Source organism: Betta splendens, chromosome 13, assembly GCF_900634795.4.
Source record: "Betta splendens chromosome 13, fBetSpl5.4, whole genome shotgun sequence".
NCBI classification, from domain to species: domain Eukaryota; kingdom Metazoa; phylum Chordata; class Actinopteri; order Anabantiformes; family Osphronemidae; genus Betta; species Betta splendens.
Window position 1 is genome coordinate 15,802,594 of NC_040893.2, and position 8,601 is coordinate 15,811,194.

The 8,601-nt window shown below is 48.7% G+C and overlaps 1 long non-coding RNA gene across 1 annotated transcript; it reads left to right on the plus strand.

Moving 5' to 3' along the window:
* The first annotated feature begins 2,338 nt into the window (after nucleotides 1-2,338).
* LOC129605008 (uncharacterized) lies at nucleotides 2,339-5,824 on the plus strand. Its single transcript, XR_008696468.1, has 3 exons — nucleotides 2,339-2,569; nucleotides 3,050-3,471; nucleotides 3,677-5,824. It is a non-coding gene; the product is annotated as an uncharacterized LOC129605008 (long non-coding RNA).
* Nucleotides 5,825-8,601: the final 2,777 nt, after the last annotated feature.

Consider the following 8,601-nt stretch of genomic DNA (forward strand, 5'->3'; position numbering starts at 1 on the left):
TCCTCTCACTATAATATTGTCATTGCTACATTTATAAACATACTGTGGCTGATGAAGCACAGCTAACCTGTCCTGGAGCAGAAGCAGGTAATTAGTTAGTGACCGCCTCGTTAGTGCAGATCTCTGCTTCTTTGGGCTCGTGTTTGTTGTGTTGTGCTGCCTGGACACTGTACCGTCCCCTCCGCAGGTCCGCAGCCACGCTAATTTGTTTGCTGACATTTGGGTTCGGAATCAAACGATGCACACGAGGTAAAAGTTCAGAATTTCCACATTTGTCTGATGCCGCGGCGTTCACCTCTAAATGTTAAGCAATGCAGGTGGAACCGGGTAATTAAACGCCAGGATCCAGGTGAATCGCATCGGCGCCGGAGGGTCAGAGGTCAACGCTGAGGCCGCTGAACGTTAACCCGCCGCTCCTCCGTCGCCTCTGCTGTTCCAACCGCCGCTCGTCTGTGAGGCCCGAGAAGTCGGCGATTTGAAATTGTTGGTGCACATTTACATCAGGAGTGTTCATCCGTGCACTTACAGTAAACAAACGACGTTCAGCTCCCGTCCCACACTCTGTCACGCTGACAGGTGGGGGGCTGAGTGCGAGCCTTGAAGGTGGCTCTAATTCCAATCCAACAGAATTAAGGCGCGGATATGCAATAACTGTCAGCTCATTACAGAGAATAATAAAATTCACATCGCTGTGTCACTCTCACAAATGCTAACTCCAGGCGCAAGCCGATGACGGAGCCGTTCCAACACAGAAATTACAGTGGAGCTCTGGGTGGAGCTCATCTGCTCAGATGTCTTACGTGTCACTCTGTGAGGATGAGGTTAGATGAGAGGATGAGGGTGAGAGGATGAGGGTGGTGCCACAGATGTATTCAAAAGAACTCTGTATGAAAGGAGGAAGGAATGTGTTTGTGTGTTTGTGTGTCGATGTCCAACTTCATCATTGAAGTTGATGAAACAAATCATCAGTCTGTTTACAGTACATCAACTTATGCTGCATTTTCCAGGTTCATCTTAGTCAAAGTGAGTCTGTTTCCTTCTCCAGGGGTGAGTGGAGGGGGGTCTTCTCCTAAAAGGTCCTTATGTGGGGCGGGTTTTACAGACTGGTGGACGGTCAGACGGCTTCATTAAAACCTAACTGAGTTTATACAGTCCAATATTACAAATCTGCCCCGTGGGCTTTCACCATCTGCACAACACACGACATCCGCTGTCCGTTTACTGGGAAATGGTTTCCAGTGATGGATTAAACGGGGTCTGTGTCAAACTATTGAATATCCCCAGAACCGATATTTAGGCCTCACTCTGTAATTGACCAGATGTGCAGACGTGACAGAAACACATGACCTTAAACTGCAGGATTTCCCCTCACTCTGTTTTCCTCTTTGACACATTCAGAAACTCTTGACCTCCACTGGGTCTGTGCAGCACATCAAGGTTTCCTTTTCTTAGTTCGATATAAAGCATTTTAGACTTGGAAATACAGTTTGAGGGTAAAATGACTACATACAGACTAGCGTAGCTGCTGCGCGGCCGCTCGGGTGATTCAGTGTGAGACACAGAAGCAACATAACCGTCTCCTGCTCGCCGTTGGAGGGGGTGAGGGGCAGAGGGGGGAGGAGGGGGAGACGTGATCTCTGGGAGCACATACAATTTAATTATAGCTGCAATCAATCTGATTTACAGGCGCGCGCACACACACACACACACACACACACACACACACACACACACACACACACACACACACACACACACACACACACACACACACACACACAATGCACCCAAGTCTCTCTTCTTTCAGCATCCTCAGCATGAGATTAGACTTTTTACTTCGCCTTCTGTGTCTTTGGAAAGTAGACAAACCCATACCAGAAAGCAGTGTTTCCTCCAGATTCACATCATCAAACGCATAAAGTGAAACCGCACGTCTACAAATGCACCACAGACACACATGCATGTGCGTAAACCCGCCCTAAGGGAACAAAAGCAAATAAAATTTTCTGGATTGATTGACTAGAACACACACACACACACACACAAAAGTATTGTTCTCAGCAGTAATGTAATCTCGCCTCAGCTGCTGCTTCATCAGACTGATGTAATAGGAAACTGGTATTTTTGTTTTTCGGAAAGGATAGATTGAGTGGAGGTGGAGGGAGGAGGGTGTGAGGAGGTTAGAGCTCTAAACTGAATCCTCGCACGCCCGAGGACGGAAGAGAGGGGTGCAGAAGTGGAGATTGGATCAGCAGTGGAGGATGGGTGAAGTATTGTTAAAGGGGGGGCAGATCAGCGATGGGGGGGGGGTCGTAGGGAGAGAAGGCGCTGAGGAAGCTGAGGGAGGAGGTGTCGATTAAGCAGATAAGAGAGGAACGCTTGTTTTTACTTTTGCCTGCATGTTTTACTTGAGAGGAGCCGTGAGTGCAGTGCAGCATTGTGATACGGAGCGAGGCTATTACATGCAGGAAATCCTCCCCGGAGGCGATCGGGACGTGTGGAGGAATGCGCTGAGGGAGCGGCTGTTTGTGCGACACAAACACGAGGATGAGGAACGCACACTGTCAGCGTGAGCCTGTTGTGTGTGTCCATGTATGTAAATTGTGTAGCTGGTAGTCGGCCAGTGGAGAACTGGGACGGGTCCAAGCGCCAGTAAAATAAACTGGCAGAGCCTGATAGTAAAACGATTGAAGTTCTTTGAAAGTTGTTTTATTGCTGCTCATGTTGGAGCGTCTCATAAACCAGCAAACGTTTTCACCTTTACGTTTTTTATTGCATTAAGGTGTAAACTTTTTACTCATTGGTTGGTCTAATTATTCTTCCTGCTCACAGCAGTTTAATTTCACATCTTGGAGGATGGAATCAATCATCTGACTCAGTGTTTGTCAAGTCAAGAAATCACAAGTGACCTTTTCCTTAAACTGAAAAAGAAACTGTTCAGTTTCAGTTAAAGGGAGGTTAATTAATGTAACTGTAAAATGGCAACAGGCTTTTGAATGCGTCTACAAAACTTTATTGACAATGTGACTTTTCTTTTACGCACCTGCAGCAAACATAATATGTTGAGGCGACATGTTTGGTAGAAGAGGCCGGAGGAAGCTGTAACCTGTTCCTGCCTGGAGCCACCTCCATGAATCAGACGCTGACTTCGTTCAGTCGCTCCGCAGCTTCTTTTTGTGCCATAAGTTCTTTAAATAAATCAAAGTAATACTGAACAAAGGCGGTCGGGATAATTCTCTGCACTTTGTTGTGGCGCTCCGCCGGCCGCGCTCTGGGGCTCCTCCCGCTCTCGTGTTTGTATCTCAGTTGAGCACAGTCAGCGTTTCTCTTCCTGCTCCTATCTGTGGAGTGGCGTGGCCCCTGGTCCTGTATCGCACAGTCGCTTCATTACACCGCGCTGTTATCGACTGACTACCAACAAGCCACTGGCAGGAAGGAACGCGTTCAGCCCAACGTGGCAGCGGAAGCCAGGTAGGTTGCCATGGACACTGCGACGTCCACAGCCGGTCGGGCTTCTGCAAAACCAATGAAAGTCATTTTTTCCAGCCACATTTTTGGAAGGAGAGATTGTGGCAAATCTGTTTTTTGAAGATAAAGAGTCTTTGGGGTTTTTACAAATGCATTATCTGGTTGTTACTGTTTGTTGTTTGACCAGCTTCACTCTGTGTTCCCTCAGTTCTCTCTGTGCCGCACGCGTCGGAGGCGAGAACAACATGTTGGAGCCGTGATTTATGACGCGGAGGGCAAGGGATGCGTTTGTGTGCCTGCTAGACTTCAAATTGAGGCTTTAATTGAAAAACGGACACGTAGGCGCCGTGTGCGGTGTCAAGCAGAAGCAGTTTCGTGAATGAATTTAGTCTCGTTAATGAAGGATAATTCTTTTGTTGAATTCACAGTACCTGCTGCAAACGCCTGCTTTTTATCTGCAGTATGAGTCATTACAGTAATTGAGAACATTATAAACATGTTCCTTTTTTTCTTTTCACTAGTTATGAAGAAACATTGATGGTTTAATTTCACTCGCCCCTCATCTTTTGTATTTGAGCTCGTACATGTGGGCTCACAGAACAAAGCTAAGGTCTTGCTTCGAACTAGTGTGAAATTTGTTCAGTTCAGTTCAGTTGAACTGCTGTAGATCCAGAAATAGCTCGCCTTAAAGTCATTACATCGTTTATGTGGCTTCTTGTGGTCCAGACACAGAACCCTGGAACATTCTAACAAACCTCGGCGTGAATAGAAGACTAACCATTAACACAAAAATCACATCCTGTCTGGAAGCGACTATTCAGACCAACCCAGCGCTGTTCCTTTAATCCCACTGAGGCGTTTCGGGCCGTGTAATAAAATCCGGTGATGCATCCAGCAGTTAATACGGACATGCTGATTCAAGGTAAAGCATTTTGAGGTCTAGGATGACGATAAGGTCTAACAGACAGAATTAATTACCGAGCCCATTATAGAACATGTAAACACACTTTAATGCCACCTGCAGCGACTTTCTTCTCCTTCGTAGCTGCAGATGTGTGACTGCGGCGTAGGCGGGAGCAGCCCAGCGGTCTCTCCGCTCGTCCCACTGGGCTCCTCAGAAGCTCCGCGCAGACGACACCCGCTCACGCCCACGCGCTCGCAGCAGACGTGATCAGGGGCTACTTAAAGGCAGCAGCTCTCCCACTTGAGCACTTGTTTATGGGCTGCGAGCACACTTGGTCTCGCGGCCCGGACCGCTGTGTATTCTTCCGTGCAAACAACCGGCGACACAGGCGGAAACAGAGACGTGTAAATAAACACACACGCGCGCTCGCCGCGCACGCGTGCGGCGACAGTATTTGCTTACACGTGTTTTCCCGGAGAGAGGGAATTTGTTTTTCCGCCAGCACTTTTACCTCGTCCCTATATCTGGCCCTTAATGGAGTGGTGAGTAGACAGCGGATGGCTGTAGGACTCCACAGACAAATTAAAACCCAATTATGTTTTAATTTCACGCTCTTTTATTGAGCCTGATAATAAAAAAAAATGAATAGTGACTCAGGAGGGAGGATGGAAGGAAAACAGAGGACGGCTGGAGAGAGGCCAAAGGCAGAATAATACACCAGAGACTGTAACTGTTAACTCCTCCCCTGTGATTTCTATCAGCATTCTGCCGTCTGTCTCCATCAGGGTGAGTCAATCTCCCTGCAGCCTCAGGCCTAGAAGGATGTGCAAGCAGACGCACAGTCGCACACGCCTGGAGCTTATACTTTATAAGTGGCCTCCGCTTTACATCATCCCCTCTGACTGGCGAGCGGCCTCGTCCGACTGATCTGATCTGGGAGCAGCTGTGCTCTGACTTCACTGATGGATCGTGTCCAGGTCACTTCCATCATCAGCTGTAACTCCCTGGTTTGCAAGTTGACGCGTTAAGAGGATTCTGCAGCTATTTATTTTAAAAAAAAAAAAAAAAAGCTCAGACGACAGAGCTGCGCTACAAGTGTCCGCGGGTTCTCTTCAGCCGCACGCGCTCCATTGTTATGAATCGCTGCTCCTGCAGAGACCAGCCGTCACAGACACACACCCTCCTGTTGCCCTTCGCTACACTATCTGCCGTAATTGATTGATTGGACAAGAGAACACAACAGACACAATTAGTTCACCCTGGTCATCTCGTTAGTGATTCCCCGGGGACCCTGTTGACATGTTACACACCCACCTCCTCTCTTTCCTTTCCCCCCCCCGCTGCCCTGTTTCCATTCCTCCTCCACATTTTTCTTTCCAATCAAGCTCAAGGCTCTGGCTTTTGCCCTTCCTCTGCGTTTTTTGTCACGCCAGCGCTCTCCGCCCCCACCCTTTCGCCCCATTTATCAATCAATCATTCCTGCAGCTCGTCACCCGACACCTACCCGTCCTCGCCCCCCCCCCCCCCCCCCCCCCCCCGCGGCTGTCGCTGTCGTAACACTTTTAATTACGGCAACTTAAAAATTAGGACGAAGCGAGTCGATGGCAGCCTGGCTTTAATTGCCCTGTGCTGTAATTCCGGACGGAGGAAGGTGGAGGGCGAGGAGGAGGATTGTGGGGATGGATGGAGAGAGAGAGACAGAGAGGCTGACTTTCAGATGACCTTACTAATCAATCGACAGCCAATATTAAAGTAGAGCGTTTCCTCCCTCTCACTCAGACCTCCCCAGCCTTCAACCATCCATTTCCCCCAACTCACACAATCCCAGAATTGTTCCGCTGAACACCGGCATTACAGTACGGCGGCTGCATTGAATCTTTTTTATCTGCACATAACTGAGTGTCACAGATTTCCCAGAGGAAGCCCCCGTCTTGTTGTCGACTGTATCTCACGGCATGAGGCAATATTGTTATGATTTATTAAAAAAACATCTTTTGTGTGTTTTAGTTTCTGGCAGCTTGTTCGGCGGCCGTTTCATTAAAGTGAAGCCTCGGTGGCAGACGCCTTTGGCCACCTTCGCTTTTTGAGTCGCTACACAAATGCAACACACCCGCATCTCCCTCCACTCCCGGCTATGAATTCATAATGATTCAGGATGATTTATGGCTACGCCCTCCCCCGTGTGGATGGCCACCACTGGAACCACTTTGATATATTAAAACAGACCACACCCCTCCACCGCTGGCCTTAAGTGCCGAGCTTATCCAACCGGGCCGGGCCGTGGTCGGGCCGAGCCTCTGCGGCTCCAGCAGAACCCGGCCCGCTCGTTATCCGCAGCTGGATGACTCCGCCCTTCCAACCACACGCATGCATTTGTGCGTTACGATGTGGGTCGCTGTGGGGCTAAGTGATGGTGACATTGACGGAGATCTAAGTGACGGTGGCATCTGACCAAGGGATCCATATACTGTAGGGATGACATCACCCTGGGAGGAAAAAGAGGGAGAGGAGGAGGTGGGTTTCAGCAAACTATGAGCTCAGAATATCAATGTGGGAGGACAGTAAGCAGTGGTGCCAGTGGAGCGCCTCCACCCCCTCCACCCCCCGGTGTCTATAGGCAGCCTTTTATCATGGGGCCCTGACACCTGTCCTTTCCTCGGCCCTCCCTCACGTGCACGTCCAGGTCGCCGGCTGCTGCCGCTTCCTCCTTCAGCTTCAATCCGTGTTTGCTTTTCCCGTTTGTCTGTCGCCGCGGTGCTGGCGGGTTCCTGGCAGAAAGATGTCACCCAGACGCTGACGCAGACGCACCTTGTCACGTCTACATCCATCCACGGCGTAGAGTTCATTCAGGCATATTATGAGCGTGTCGTGTTGAGTTAAGTCCCATCTTTTTGCTGAAGTGGAACGCGATCCCTGGGATGAACCATTGTTAATTGTGTAACGTGTCTCCGTCACAGGATGCGTGAACCACGTCAGATACTGTCTTCACCCCAGCAATTGTCTCAGTTGCTACTGAATTGAATGCGCGTGTACCTAATAAAGTGGCCAGTGAGACTCAGGGTGCGTTCATTAGACCGGCCTCTTATCATGTCACCGTCCCTGTCACTTCTGTACAGGTTGTGCCGCTTTTAAAGTATTAAAATATCATTATCACCTTCATTAAGATACCTTTGTATAATTTCCAGAGAACCATTTGGACCGTGCGACTGTTTGTGGCCACAGTTATTTCAGGAGCAGCAGCGAGTGAAGAATGGCGCTTTCTTGCTCGGTGCTATAAAGCCGCGGGGCAATCAGCAGCGTTCATTGTAGACGGGTGGAGGCTGGTGGAGGCTGCCACTCATCTGGAAAATGCTTTCGTTTGTTTATAGTAATTACAGCAACATCTCCGAGTTAATGCGCTGCTGATTTACTGAAGTGAAAAAGAGGCTACATGTGGACCTGAAAGTTGCTTCCTGTGTTTTGCGTTTGTGCATATTCATGCTGCCTCTTCCTCCTCCTCCTCCACGCTCTCATCCACCCCTTCATCTCCCCTCGCTCTGAAGCTCCTTCCATCCATCTCCTTCCATCCAAGCATATCTCTCCTCCTCCATGCCTCCCTCCCTCCCCGCCTGTTTGAAGGAGAGCTCTTTGTGGGTCCGACCGACTTAATTACTGTAATGGGGTTTGTGACACTTGAGACTAAAGAAGTAAAAACGATGGAGACGAGGGACTAGGGAGGTGGTAAACGAAGGGACGTTATTATTAGTTTGCTGTAAAGGCCTTGTTCTGGGAACACAACACAAAGTGCTCCAAGGCCCCGCAGAGAGGCATTTTTTACAGCAGTTTGTTGCTCTTTTCATCAGTCCTTCGTTATTGTGAGACTTTAATTGCATGTTCGTGTGTGTGTGTGTGTGTGTGTGTGTGTGTGTGTGTGTGTGTGTGTGTGTGTGTGTGTGTGTGTGTGTGTGTGTGTGTGTGTGTGTGTGTGTGTGTGTGTGGAGAGAGAGAGCATTTGCATTGCAGTCAATGACATTTAGTGCTCAGAAGAGTCTCTTGGAAAAAAATTGTTAATTAAGCAATTATTGAACGCTGCAGCTGTGACTCATGGGATATGTGTTATTTGGATTTTTTAAGTTTGTAGAATGTTTATTGCAACACTTTGCAAATTGGTGGTTGAAGAAATTCCTGACATGCTCGAGCGGATCAACAGGGATTTTTTTGCAAGTAAGTTTTCTACAGTTTTATTATTT